We start from the raw sequence: 16146 nt of genomic DNA, 5'->3' as shown, positions 1-16146 counted from the left end.
TAGAACACCATATGACCCCTTATGACACCATATGACCCCTTAGGACACCATATGACCCCTAACGACACCATATGGTGTCTTTAGGGGTCATATGGTGTTCTATGACCCCCTAGGACACCATATGACCCCTTTTAACATCCTAGTACATGACATAACCACTTGTGACACCATATGATCCCTCATGACACAATATGGTGTTGTTAGGGGTCATATGGTGTCCTAAGGGGTCATATGGTGTCATTAGGGATCATATGGTATCCTGAGGGGTTATATGGTGACCCTAGAATACCATATGACCCCTTAGGACACTATATGATCTGTAATGACACCACATGACCCCTTAGGACACCATATGACCCCTAAAGACACCATATGGTGTCGTTAGGGGTCATATGGTGTCCTAAGGGGTTCTATGACCCCTTAGGATACCATATGATCTCTTAGAAGACCATATGAGGCCTAACGACACCATATGGTGTCCTAAGGGGTCATTTGGTGTTTTATGACCCCTAAGGACATCATATGACCCCTTAGGACACCATATGACCCCTTAGGAAACCATATGACCCCTAGCGACACCATATGGTGTCCTAAGGGGTCATATGGTGCCCTGAGGGGTCATATGGTATTTTATGACCCCCTAGGACACCATAGGACCCATTTTAACATCCTAGTACATGACATGACCACTTGTGACACCATATGACCACTCAATACACAATATGGTATTGTTAGGGGTCATATGGTATCCTAAGGGGCTATATGGTGTCGTTAGGGATCATATGGTGTCCTAAGGGGTCATATGGCATTCTATGACCAATTAGGGCACCATATGACCCCAAAAGGCACCATATGACCCTTAACGACACCATATGACCCCTTAAGACACCATATGACCCATAAGGACACCATATGGTGTCATAAGGGGTCATAGAAGACCATATGACCCCTTAGGACACTATATGGTGTCGTTATGGGTCATATGGTGTCATTAGGGGTCATATGGTGTCCTAAGAGGTCATATGATGTCCTTAGGGGTCATAAAACACCAAATGACCCCTTAGGACACCATATGGTGTCATTAGGGCTCATATGATGTTTTAAGAGATCATATGGTATCCTAACGGGTCATATAACACCATATGACCCCTTAGAACATCATATGACACGTAACGACACCATATGACCCCTTAGCACACCATATGACTTGTAAAGACACCATATGTTGTCATAAGAGGTCATATGGTGTCCTAAGATATATAGTAATGGTTTCCTAAGGGGTCATATGGACCATCATGCTCATGCACATACCTAGATGGGTTATATAGAGATATAATATACCTAGAGGGGGAGAGAGGTGTGAGAACTAGATACGGTAAGAGAGAGAGCATTGAGATACATGGAGGGGGATAGAGAGAGGTTGGTAATGAGATATGGATGGAGATGTAGAGAAGTGGAGAGGGAATGAGGGAGAAACGTAGAGATGGGTAGAGAGGGTGTGATGGAAAGATGATGATGTAGACGATAAAGAGAGAATAAGAATTAGTAGGGAAGGGAGAGAGAGATGGGGATAAGGAGGGAGAGGGAGATAAAGAGGGAGAGGGGAAGAAAAGAATGGAGATGCCTATAAATGGGAGGGAGAGATAAGAGAAGAGATGAAAGAATAAAGAGTATGAGGGGATTGAGGGAGAGGTAGACATGGAGGGACTACAAGACCTGGGGAAGGAGAATATAGAGAGGTGGGAGGAAAGAGAGAAGAGGAGGAGAGAGTTAAAAAATAAATAGGGGTAAAGGGGGAGGGAGATATAGGGAGAGAACTAGAGAGGGGACAAATAGATAGGTGAGAGAACTATATTGGGAAAGAGAGATGAGAGACCTAGATGACAAGAGAGAGGAATGAGATAGATAGTGATAAACCTAGAGAGGTGAGTAATGAGACATGATGCAAAGGTAGATAGGTGGAGAAGAAGGAAGTGATAAACCTAGCGAGGTGAGAGAGAGTTGATGACCTAGAATGTAGAGAGAGAGAATAAAAGAGGAAGAGAGAATTAAAAAGTGGGGGAGTGAGATATATATGGGGGTATGTATGGATTGGGAGGTAGAGAGGGAGAGGGGAAGAAATGAAGGGAGAAACCTAGAAAGGAGAGGGAGGGAGAAGAGAAGATATGGAAGAACAAGGAGAGGAGTAAGAGGGGATGGATGGAGAGGTAGACATGGAGGGAGTGAGAGACCTATGGAAGGAGGAGATAAAGAGGTTAGGAGAGGAAGAGAAAAGGAGGGAGTTCATAAAGGGATAGGGTTAAGGAGGAGGGAGAGAGAAGTAGAGAGGGACAAAGAGAACTATAGAGGGGTCATATAGATAGGTGAGAGACCTAGATGGCTAGAGATGAGTGAGATAGATAGAGGGGGATAAAGAGAGGCGGGTAACAAGACCTATATGCAGAGGTAGATAGGTGGAGAGGAAGGGAGGGAGAAACCTAGAGAGGGGAGAGAGGGTGGGATGGAGAGGTAATGACCTAGACAATGAAGATAGAGAATAACAAAGGAAGAGAGAATATGAGAGAGTGTGAGAGGGAGAGAGAAAGAAAGGAAGGTAGAGACTTGGAGAGGGGAGGGAGGGAGAATATAAGAGATAGAAGAAAAAAGAGATGAGTAAGAGGAGATGGATAGAGAGGTAGACATGGAAGAAGTGAGAGACGTAGAGAATGAGGAGATAGATAGGTTTGGAGAGAGAGAGAGAAGAGAGGGAGAGAGTGCATAAATAGATAGAGGTAAGCAGAAGGGAGAGAAAGGTGGAGAGGGAGGGAGAGAACTAGAGGGTGGAAAATTAGATAAGTGAGAAACCTAGAGGGGGAAAGAAAGGTGGGTAATAATATAGGGAGGGAGAGACAGTGAGGTAAATAGGGAGGGAGGGACAATGCTAGATATGTAGAGAGAGAGGATAAAAGGGATAGGTAGTGACCAAGAGAAAGGAGTGGGAGGGGAGAGAAACAATAAGAGAGTGAGAGAGAAGAGAGAGGGAGAGAGTCAAGGATAGAGAAGTGAGAGAGACAAGAAAGGGAAAGAGATAGGTCTAGAGTTTGGGGAAGATAAAGAGAGTGAGATACATAGCTAAATAATGCTACTAGGAACATGCTAATTATTGAAATTTGACATGCTGATTACTGAAATTTGACTGTCTAAAATTTTATATGATCCTCTAAAAACTAGAATCTACATTATAAGTCTTATAGAGCTATACTTAAATGTTATATTTAATGTTTATATTCTCCTTCAGGGGTGGATATAACTTATGCCTAGATTGGAAAATCTACACACTCACAAAACCTTCATATTAGACAATGCAAAACATTTAGCATGCGCCAAATGCAAAAAATTGACTTGCCAAATGTGAAAATTCAAAATGTTGCATTTGGTGAGCACCAAATAGGGAGACCACCATATTTGGCACTCACCAAATGGTTTGCTTGGGAGAATACTAACCCTTTGGGTTGGATTTTCCTTGGGCATCCAACCCATAGGTTTGGACGAATGTTTCATGCCAATGATGCATTTTTATGAAAAGATAAAAAGTGACACCTTTTTGGTACCACAACTTGGTGCGCTTATCCAGATAGCAGATTTAATCAATAAGACAGGTTCATCAGAATTCAATCCTAAACACTGGATAAATAACCTAATGTTAGAGAAATTTGAGGAAATTCGGAAAGAGACAATTGATATTTGGGTCAGAATTCTTTTAAGTCTAGGATATGAGTTGAGCCCCAGTTTTGTTCAATCATAAAATATTCAATTACCAGGGGATAAGTGTTGGCATATGATAGATTTGGTTAAGTGTTGTCATTAATGTCAACATTTTATCCCGGTTGGATATGGTTTTTCTATCCTGGTGGGACCTATCCCGGTTAGACTTGGTATTTATATTAGTTTTGGCTACGATTCTAATCCGGTATGATCAGATCCTTGGATTCAATTTTGGATGCTTATTCAGGATGGTTATATGCTTTCCATATTCTATTGGTTCATGATTTGGTGCTCCGGTAGCTATCGCTTATGTTCCCGGTTGATATTTCTTGGTGTCGGTTAGCTTTATTGGTTAGCGATTTTGATGATTTGGTTAGATGATTTTGGTTCGGCTAATGGAAACAGTTTCTATCATGCTGAAGGTGCTTCTTGATCATTTCCTAATTGTTTGGTGGCTTTGCATTGGCTGGCATGCTGTTATGATGGTCCTATTTGGATCCGGTTAAACTTTTTGTGTTATTGCACTGAAGGTTTCTACCAGTTGGTGAAATGTGTTGGATTTTGGTCTTAGCAAAATTTTTGGCGTATGTAATTATTTGAGACTTTGAATTAGGTCCATGCTATGTAATGTAAATCATAATATTGGTCTAGTGGTATTGCGTGATGTAATTTTTGTAATTATGGGTTTAGGGTTTAGCTGACCTTATCAATAAGGTTGATGATTTGTATTTATAGGTGACTTATTCATGTAGTTGGGTATGGTTATGGGATTGATGTTTATGTTTGCATTATCAGAGAAAGGCTTATGTGTGAATAAAGTCATATCTTTTAGTGAAGGGTTGAGAAGGTTTTGGTGTTGTAGGGCAAACATCTATTCTTAATCAGAATTGTATCAAGCATTAGTAGATGCTACTTTCATAGTTCATTTTATTTGGATTGTAGTCCAATGTTTTGTAAGTCAGTGAGACTTCTCTTTTTGTGATGAGCAGTGAGCTCTAGGCTATTGGCTTGATTGCAAGTGCAATCCCCATTGTAATTATTTCACATACTGCTACAAAAGTATTATTTGATTGTGGGTAGGGTTTCCCACCGTGGTTTTTTCCTTTACCGGGTTTTTCACGTCAAAATATTGGTGTCATGTGTTTAGTGCTCTCATGCTTTATCTTTCATTATGTTGTGCTCTAGTATAAATCTTATAATTTGCATTAACTTCTATACTTGTGAGAAAACTGATTCACCCCCCTCTTAGTTTTCTCTCGGTTTCAGAACTTTCTAACAATAAGGAACTGACAAAAGCAAATGAACAAAATGTAAATATAGATCCATCGGTTAGCTGGTGCAGGAGTACCTAAGCACCAAGAGGCTACAAGAAGATAAAATACAATTCATGAGTAAATTCAATCACATTTGAGTTTTTATGTTCATTTTAAGTCGTGGTTAATCAATATGTAAGGCTAATTAGAGCCATTTATAAAAAGTTGTCAAATTGTCCTAGTTAATGTCTTAATTGGTCAAATGGGTTAAAAATTATGAAATGACCCTTGAAATGGTAATAATCATGTATAATATTGTTAAATGATAATTTGGACATGTATTGAAGGTTTTTATAAAGCCATGAAGTCATTTGTGCAAAAGTGTAAAAGTTGTCAACTTGAGAACAAAATGTTGTCAAGCAAAGTTGCAAAAGGGGTTAAACGTTGGTTATGAGAGGTAGTTGTAAGGTAAAAACTGACCAAGAGTCTATACAAATTAATTTTATGGTCATTCCAAACTAGAAAGGGAAGAAAGGGAAGAAAGGAGAACATTTTGATACATTTTGGCGCATTCTACTATTGTCATTTTGATTGGCTTTCCAGTTTTTATGTTGGTTCCAGGCCTTGTACGACCATGTATGGCCTAGAAATTTTTTGTATATATATAATGGATAGTTATATATGTGAATTAACTTTATTTTTATTTTGGTTTGGAGTGATTATCTTTAGAAATGAATAAGTTATGGAATTTTTGGTGAAAGTTGTTGATTGCAGATTTGAGGTTTCCTGAGAACAGTCATGTTGCGGCGTATGATATAGAATCATATGAAATAATTATGAACTTTAAATAGATTTATTGGAAATATATGTGAATCCTCTTTCTTTTCCTTTTGGTCTGAGATGTTTTTGTTTATATTTATGGAAGTTATGAAGATTTTGGTGAAAATTGGTTTTAAACTGTCTTCAATGGAGTTACAGACAATGATTTATCTTTATCTAATGATTAAACCATTAGAAAATTTAATGGATTAAATATTATGAAAGTAAATCTATAAAGGGTTCATATGAAATTATTTTGGGATAATTTGGGTTTGTTTTTTTGAAAGATATTTGATGCCCTAGGTAGATTGGGCATGCACATGCTTTGTTTGGGGACAACAGAAATGGGTCTCAATGCAGTGGCCATAACTTTTAATTGAACCGTTGGATATGGATAATATTTGGATATGTTGTTTTTAATCTAGTTATTCAGGGTTTGACTGAAGGGATGAAGGTGTTTTTATATGGTTGGAAAGTTATAATCCTCCGTGTACAGGTATATCCAAGGGGACAAGAAGTTGGCAAGTTTGATACCTATATTGAGTTTATGTTTTCTTGATTGATTGATTATTGAAGTATGATGAAATATGCCTCTAATGATTTTTTCTCGTGATGAAAATATGGATGTATCAGCATGATCTTAGAGTTGTGATTGGTTTTCCAGTATGCTCTGCATCATTAGCACTCCACCAGTTACTACTGAACTGGTTAGTGAGTTCAATTTTGGAACTGAGGATACTCAGAATCCTTCAGCAAAAAATGTACATGATACAGAGGATAATATTATAAAGGATAAAGTTACTGATAATGAAGTTTCTGAGGATGCATCTGAACAAAATAAGCTACCAAGTGGCGAAGCCATCGGTGCACAAGAAATACAAGATACAAAGAATAAATCATTGCCAGACAAAGGCAAAGAAACTATTATAGATTTCCCCTCCAACTTGGAAATTGACACATCATTATTAGCCAAAGGGAATATGCCATAATTTTCTATTAGTTTTGACAAACCTTATCACATGATGTCTCCGATAGAGAAAATTTTGGCCATTGCAGCCCTCCAGGATCAAGCTACACAGGAATTGGCCCAGGAGGAATCAAAGGATAAGGAATTAATTTAGAATACTTTTGAAGTTTTGAACTAGTTAGTACCTGATTTCCAGGCACAAGAGAGCGCAAGATGATTTGGTAAATTGAAGGAGATTATTGATTTTATTCCTAAACAATATGATTCTTTGGTTAAACTTTCAATAACCAAGGCAAAGAATAAATTTGTAGAAGCCCAAAAACAAACATTTTTGCAAATGATTGCATCGAAGAAGGGTAAACTTCAAACATGCCTACAGTGCATTGATGCAACATTGGTTGAAGGAGGAAAGGTTTATAAGTCTTGTCTAGATTTTTCTAAGTGTAGTGCTCACTTAGACAAGCAAATTTCAGACTGTAAGGATAATTTAATTTAAATTTCTAATTCTTATAACTCGGTAGTGAACCTAACAAGTTCTTTAGATGGTCCAATTTTGGTGGTCATGGATCAAATTTTGAGGTTAGAGAAGGAAAGGGACAACATAATAAAGTGAGCAACTGAGCTCTAGAATTTAATAGGTCCTCGACTTGATAACTTATTATTTCACAAGACTGAGTGTATATCCAATATGCAAAAGGAGGATCCCATAGAATCAAAGGCTATTGAATACTATGCCAGTCTCTTGAATGGATTCACCTCCATTCTTGATTCTCTTAAGTAGGGTTGGGACACACACTTCTCATTTTTGAAGACTATGTATGTTGACATTTTAAAACTTGTATAGAACCTATATGTGTATATATATGTACAACATTATTGGTGGGCAACCTGCTTTGTTATTGATGTCAAAGGGGGAGGAGTATAGTGAAAAATGTATATATATCATAGGGGGAGTATATCTGATGTATATAGCAGCATGAACGTGTTAGGTCTCAGAGACAACTAAGAGGGGGGGGGGTGAATCAGTTGTCAAATAAATTCAAACCAAAAACAACTTAACCAACTTAATGCTTAATACTGGTAAATCAGTTCAATATGCCGGTAGATAGTTTTAATAGTTAATTGCTATACCAGTAAGGATTAGTGCATGAAACATAAAGACAAATTCATCCACAACACATAACACCAATATTAGTACATGGAAACCCTGTAAGGGGAAAAAACACGGTGGGAAACCATACCCACAATCAGATGATACTACTATAGATAGTAAGTGTACATAAATGGGGTCTGCACATGCAGAAAGGCCAAGCACCTAGAGCTCACTGCTCAATCACAAAATGGGAGTCACACTGACTACAATTGGATGGTTAAATCCAATAAGAAAGTACTGCTAAAATTTGCATCTTCATATGCTGGATTCAGTACCAGTGTAGTTCTAATTGTCTTTAAGAAAAACCTTCCTTCAATCTTCAAATGATGTCTGCATGTATAGCTCTGCTTATTCTCGCATATACCTTCACACAATCCTTTTTCACATTCCACTCTTGATCTTACAAATAAGATCTTATATTTATACCATACCCTAAGACCAATTTTATTAGGTCGACTCTACAAGATATTAAAATAAAATTAATTTACATATCAATTAATACCCGATGCAATAACCGATTCAATATGTCGGCTTAATGCATTTACAACAATAATAAGTCATCTCCATAGCATGCCATGCTGATCTAGAAAAGATAAACCTACCGGTGTAACCTGGACCTATTTGACGGTAACAACAAATATGTAAATGCTAATGTACCAATAAACAAAACTCCAAGACAAAGTGTCCACACAATGTCTTCGACATAACCAAGTGTTTTCCATATCATTCCAAGTGCCGGTGATCATTATATCTTGCCAGTGTACCAGATACCGGTGACTGTGCATGAGTCACTTGCTTGCCGAGGAATGTTACTGATTCTCCAAAGTGCTAGAGTTGATAAGTGTTTAGTAGGTGTTGACATCAATGATAAAACCATACCAAAATACCAACAATCTCCCCCTTTGGCATTGATGGCAACACAAGATGGAAAAACCATCAAAGTGCCATAACAAAAATGCCAAATACCCAAAAACCAACAATCTTCGAAATCAAAATACAGATACAGAGAGTAGTAATCTCTTCCAACAACAATCTCTCCCTCTGGGAGCAACATGTGTTTTCCTTGTGTTTTTCCTTACCAATCTCTCCCCCTTTGATATCAAATGCCAAAGTTCTTACCAAGCCAAGTTCATATACAAAATACCAATCAATTTAGTATACCAACTACTCCCCCTGAGAAGTAGCTTCCCATCAAAGATGGAATAAAAGATTTCTTTGTTAATTCTGCCAGTTGATGATAATCATCAACTTCCTAAGTCTACTGGTGGGGGTATGACCCCAAGCTGATCTCTGAGATATTCAAAAGTCTCCTTAGGCAGAGGTTTAGTAAAGATATCTACAATCTACTCTTTAGTATTCACATAAACTAGTTTTATTTCCTTTGCTTCAACATTTTCCCTTAGAAAATTCAGTTTGATAGAAACATGTTTGGTTTTGGAATGTAATACCGGATTCTTAGATATATCAATTGCTGTAGTATTATCACAATAGATAGTAATAGGTTCCTTGCATTTTACCTTTATGTCCTTCAACATTTTCTTGAGCCATAGTACCTATGTACAGTTAGTTGCTGCTGCAACATATTCTGATTTTGCTATTGATAAAGATGTACAACTTTGTTTCTTACTCAACCAAGAAACTAGTTTATTTCCAAGAAAGAATGCTCCACCGGTGGTGCTTTTTCTATCATCCACATCTCCTGCCCAATTTGCATATGTGTATGCACATAATTCAAAGTTTTCATCTCTAGGATACCATAATCCAAGATTTATAGTACCTTGTAAGTACCGAAAAATCCTTTTTACTGTCGATTCATGATTTTCTCTAAGATTACTTTGAAATCTTGAAACAGTACATACTGCATTCATAATATTAAGTCTAGTTTGTGTCAAATACAATAACCTCCTATCATAGTTTTGTATCTAGTTGGATTAACAGGTGTAGATTCATCCCTTAGTGATAATTTGTCATTTGTGGTCATAGGTGTGCTTACCGGTTTAGAGTTCTCCATCTCAAATTTCTTTAGTAACTCTTTTAAGTACTTGGATTGACTCAAGAATATACCTTTATCAGTCTATGAAATCTGCAATCCTAAAAAGAATTTTATTTCTCCAATCACAGACATTTCAAATTCTTGTTGCATTTTAATAGAAAATTCTTTACATAATCCATCTTCTCCTCCAAAGATTATATCATCAACAAATACTTCTATAACCAGGATGTCATCATTAGTCACTTTATAGTATAAATTGCTGTCTGCATTACCTTTAGAAAAACCAATCTTCAAAAGATACTTATCCAATCTTGCATACCAAGCTCTTGGAGCTTGCTTCAATCCATACAAAGCTTTTCTTAACCTGCAAACCATATCTTTGTTATCTGTCAAAGAGAATCCATCAGGTTGTTCAGTGTAAAATTCTTCTTCAAGATCTCTATTCAAAAATGCACATTTAATATCCATTTGATATACTTTGTAGTTCTTATGTGCTGCAAAAGCCAAAAATAATCTGACTACCTCAATTCTAGCTACCGGTGCAAAGGTTTCATTGTAATCAATTCCTTCTTTCTGAGAATATCCCTTACACACTAGTCTTGCTTTATTTCTGATAACCTTACCATCTTCATTAAGTTTGTTTCTGAATACCCATTTGGTTCCAATTACATTTTTATCTTTAGGCTGGGGAACTAATGTCCAAGTGTTATTTTTCTCAATTTGTTCTAATTCTTCTTCCATAGCTTTAATCCAAAATTTATCTTCACATGCCTCATTAATTGATGATGGTTCAATTTGAAAAATAAGACATACCTCTTCATTTGCCAATCTTCCTCTTGTCATAACTCCTTTAAACTTGTTTCCAATTATCTGATCTTAAGAATGATTCAGTCTTACATACCGGGGTGTCTTTGTTTGCTGCTGTTCCTTTGTTACTGTGGAATCCTCAGATGATACCGGGGTAACTGGATGTTCATTCTATACCGGTGGATTCAGTGTAGGTTCATTTGTCAAAATTTTTGTTGCCGGTTTAGAGTCTATATACCTTGAAGTTCCTCTGAATTGTTCATCAATCTTTACATTTGTACTTTCAACAATTTTTTGCAATCTTTTGTTAAAACATCTATATGCCTTTCTTTTAGATGAATAACCAAGAAATATTCCTTCATCACTTCTAGGATCAAATTTGCCAATATACTCATCTCTTCTGATATAACATTTACTTCCAAAAATTTTGAAATATTTAAGAGTAGGAGTAATACCAAACCATAGTTCATGAGGGGTCTTACCAGTTTCACCTTTGATGTGAACTTTGTTGAATGTATAGACCGCTGTACTGACTACCTCTTTCCAATATACATGTGGTAGGTTTGCTTCTAATAACATACTTCTTGCTGCATCCAAGATAGTTCTATTTTTCCTTTCAACAACTCCATTCTACTGTGTTGTTTGAGGTGCTGATAGCTATCTTCTGATTCCATTTACTTCACAGAATGTATTAAATTCCTTAGATGTAAATTCTCCTCCTTGATATGATCTTAGACATTTGATTTTCTTACCGGTTTCATTTTCTACCATTGCTTTGAACAGTTTGAACTTTCCAAGTGCTTCTGATTTTTCTCTGAGAAAAGTAACCCAACACATTCTAGAATAGTCATCAATGATTAGCATGAAATATCTATCACCTTGTAAGCTTTTAGTTCTATCTGGACCACATAAATCAGTGTGAATTAAATCAAGAGCATTATTGGATTTTTCTGGAATACTTTTGAAACTAGCTCTAACTTGTTTTCCAAATTGACATTCCTTACATACTATATTGTGAGGTTTGACGATTTTAGGTAAATCTCTAACTACCTTAATATTACTGATTTTCACCATGCAATCAAAGTTTACATGACAGAGTCTCTTATGCCATAACCAACTTTCATCAATATGTGCAATTAAGCATGTCTTTTCACTGTTATTCAAATGAAAGATATTACCTCTATTTTGATTATCGGTTGCAATTTCCAAACCAGTTCTATTCATGATTTTGCATTTTCCATTTTTGAATTGTAACCGAAATCATTTCTCAACTAACTGACCAACACTCAAAAGATTATGCTTTAATCCTTCAACATAGTAGACATTGTCAGTGTTATGCTTATGATCAAGAGATATTGTACCCTTACCTTTGATCAAACAAGCTTTGTTATCTCCAAATCTCACTAAGCCTCCATTGTATTCTTTAAAGTTCAAGAATTTACCTCTATCTCCTGTCATATGATGTGAGCATCCTGAATCAATGATCCATTCATCCTTTACTTCAACTTTAGCTGCCAAGGCCTATTCTACCGGTTGAGCGGTAGGTGCCGGTTGATCTTCTGTTATAGAAACAAAAACCCATCCATTGTCTGCCAGATCCTCATCAGAATCATCAGTCACACCTTCATCAACAATGTAACAAGATTTGTCTTTATTCTTCTTAAATATGTATCTCTGATATTCAGGGTTAGGCTTGTATGTTCTTCTAGCTTCTTCTCTTAGTCTAGCATGTCTATCAGAGCATCTTGAAGCCATATGACCAATCTTATTACAATTAAAACATTTAAAGGGTGCTTTACCTTCATACTTACTTCCAACTAGACCTTTAGGCATTTTCCTTGCGAATAGTGCTTCAAGTTCTTCATTTTCTTTCCTGCTTTCTTCAAGTTCTCTTGCATAAAAGGCTTTCCAATCAGATTTGTCAAATGATGGAGTAGATGATGTTGATTCTTTAAAGGCCAAATCTATCTTTATAATAGCAACAAGACCAAATTATTCAATTTCAAAAGCTGAAAGTTTCCCAATCAATGTATCCGTAGTTACTGATGTATTAGGCATTGTTCTTAACTCATTTATAGCAGTGACTTTCATTTTATATGTCGGTGGCAATCCTCTTAAAACTTTTGAAACAATTTCATCCTCATTTAAGGTTTCTCCACAACATTTAATACCCAAAACAATCTCATTTACTCTTTCCATAAAATCATAAATCCTTTCATCTTCTTCCATTTTCAGATGTTCATACCTGACCCAAAAGCTTTCAAGTTTTGCAATTTTGACTCTAGAATCTCCTTCATTCAGTGTTTCCAAATGATCCCAAATAGCTTTAGTAGTAGACCTATCTGATAGTCCCATGATTTGTTGATCAGATAATGTGCTCAAAAGTGCTTCTCTTGCTTTGCAATCATTTTCCTCATCTTTAGTCAAGTTGGGTGGATTGGGCTGACTTTGAGTAGGAACAATATAACCATTCTTTGTAACATCCTAGATGTCCTTTCCAATGCAATTTAGATGTGTCTCCATTCTAATTTTCCATATGCCATAGTTGGTTCCATCAATTTTAGGACTGTCCTTCCTGAAATAGTTAGTAGACATTGGATCTCCTCAAGCTATTAAACTTTTGCAAAAGAGGACTAGGATCTGATACCAATTGCTAGGTCTCAGAGACAACTGAGAGGGGGGGGGGGGGGTGAATCAGTTGTCAAATAAATTCAAACCAAAAACAACTTAACCAACTTAATGCTTAATATTGGTAAATCAGTTCAATATGCTGATAGATAGTTTTAACAGTTAATTGCTATACCGGTAAGGATTAGTGCATGAAACATAAAGACAAAGTCATCCACAACACATAACACCAATATTAGTACGTGGAAACCCTATAAGGGGAAACCCACGGTGGGAAACCTTACCCACAATCAGATGCTACTACTGCAGATAGTAAGTATACATAAATGGGGTCTGCACATGCAGAAAGGCCAAGTGCTTAGAGCTCATTGCTCAATCACAAAATGGGAGTCACACTGACTACAATTGGATGGTTAAATCCAATAAGAATGTACTGCTAAAATTTGCCTCTTCATATGCTAGATTCAGTACCAGTGTAGTTCTGATTGTCTTCAAGAAAAAACTTCCTTCTATCTTCAAATGATGTTTGCGTGTATAGCTCTGCTTATTCTCGCATATACCTTCACACAATCCTTTTTCGCATTCCACTCTTGATCTTACAAATAAGATCTTATATTTATACCATACCCTAAGACCAATTTTAGTAGGTCGGCTCTACAAGATATTACAATAAAATTAATTTACATATCAATTAATACCCGATGCAATAACCGCTTCAATATGGCGGCTTAATGCATTTACAACAATAATAAGTCATCTCCATAGCATGCCATGCTGATCTGGAAAAGACAAACCTACCGGTGTAACCTGGACCTATTTGCCGGTAACAACAAATATGCAAATGCTAATGTACCAATAAACAAAACTCCAAGACAAAGTGTCCACACAATGTCTTCGACATAACCAAGTGTTTTCCATATCATTCCAAGTGCCGATGATCAATATATCTTGCCGGTATACCAGATACTGGTGACTATGCATGAGTCACTTGCTTGCCGGTGAATGTTGCCAATTCTCCAAAGTGCCAGAGTTGATAAGTGTTTAGTAGGTGTTGACATCAATGACAAAACCATACCAAAATACCAACAGAACGTACAGGTCAGGGGGAGCAGATTCAGTGATGGTATCATTTTTCACATGAGTGTCACCAACAATGCCAAAGGGGGAGATTGTTGGTAATTAACACTCAACCGATAAGGTAAATTGTATTTAGGGTTGTCATTGATGGAAACTCATCTCCATGTGTTGATAATTCTCACCAGGATTCATTGTCTTATCATTTTGCATTGATTGGGTCAACCGATATATACACTATGCCTTATTTTTATTACCCGGTTAGTCTTGGTACCGATAACATGTAATTTGGAACCTGGTTAAGTTTAGGACCCGGTTAAGATATTTTGGGACCTTGGTAACATATTTGAAAGAATTTATGATAGCGTGTGAAGGCCGACATGGTCATCAGGATTATGCATGATATACCTTGTGATCCGACAACTGACAAGTTTATTTTCTTCATTAAGGCCGACATGGTGAAAAGATAAAGGGTATTTAAGGGAGATCTTTTAGCAATGGATTTGATGATGATGGTGATACAATTTTGGTTGTGAATCAGCCAGAGATTAATGGTATGTGATTTGGTCAACAAGAGGAAGCTTTAGTGCACAATTTCATGTGCACGGTCTCAACCAGTAGCAGAACATGGCAGGACAAATTATCTATAAAATGGTTCATAGAGGGTTGACAGAGCATAAACCGGAACTTACCCTGCATGTTCAGATGCAATCTGTAAGTCCATTTTTATTTGTAATCATTGTGTAATGTTGTGTAGGTCAGTGAGACTTATGTTTGAGCAGTGAGCTCTAGGAAGTTGGCCTGATTGCATGTGCAATCCCCTCTATGTAATATTTGTATACCTTGATCAAGTATATAGATATTGTGGGTATCAGCTCCACCATGGTTTTTCCCTTTGCAGGGGTTTCCACTTAGAAATATTGGTGTTATGGTTGTGCTTCTTTATGTGTTATTTGGTTTATGCACTTTAATTTTATTTACTGTTAATCGGTTCATAAGATTTAACTTCAAAAATTCATTTACTGGTAGAACACCGATTCACCCCCCCTCCCAGTGTTTTTGGATTCCAAAAACCAAGTGGCAGGTTTTAAAACCAAATTTTAATATTTTTTCAAAGCAGTTATTGAATGGGTTTTAGAATAATTTTAAAAGTGTACTTTTAGAAAAATTTGAGTAGTCAACTCCGAGGATTAAAATATTTCACCTTGAGCATCATAATGACCATCCATTTGATGTTCCAAAATCCCTGTATGACATTCTTAAAGTGTGTCAACTTTCAAAACTTGGGGAGGTGATTTGGTTAGTTTTTGAAATTAGTTCTGGAGGCTACTCAAGTTGTTTTGATCAAGGTTAAGAGGTATCAAATGTTAAAATTAAATGATCACTTGCTCAATTTTTTAAATTCAAAATGTGTTTAATTGAGGTATCAGAGCACTTCCCAGGGTCAGTTGTGCAGAAATAATTTTTTTAGCTGCGCCGACTAGGGACTCGACTAAAATTGTGACTCAGTGGAACCAATGAATGCTTATTTGAAGAAATATATATTATTTAAATAATTTTGATTTAAATAATATTACATATGAAATCATTTTGGTAAAAGCAATGTAAATTATAGGTGAAAGTGTTCAAATCACTTAAATGATTTAAATGCATGGTAGTGTGAAATGAGGAATTAATTAAATCATTTCAAAATGATTTAATAAAAAAA

The sequence above is a fragment of the Cryptomeria japonica genome, chromosome 7, assembly GCF_030272615.1.
Source record: "Cryptomeria japonica chromosome 7, Sugi_1.0, whole genome shotgun sequence".
NCBI classification, from domain to species: Eukaryota; Viridiplantae; Streptophyta; class Pinopsida; order Cupressales; family Cupressaceae; genus Cryptomeria; species Cryptomeria japonica.
This window is presented reverse-complemented; position numbering follows the sequence as displayed.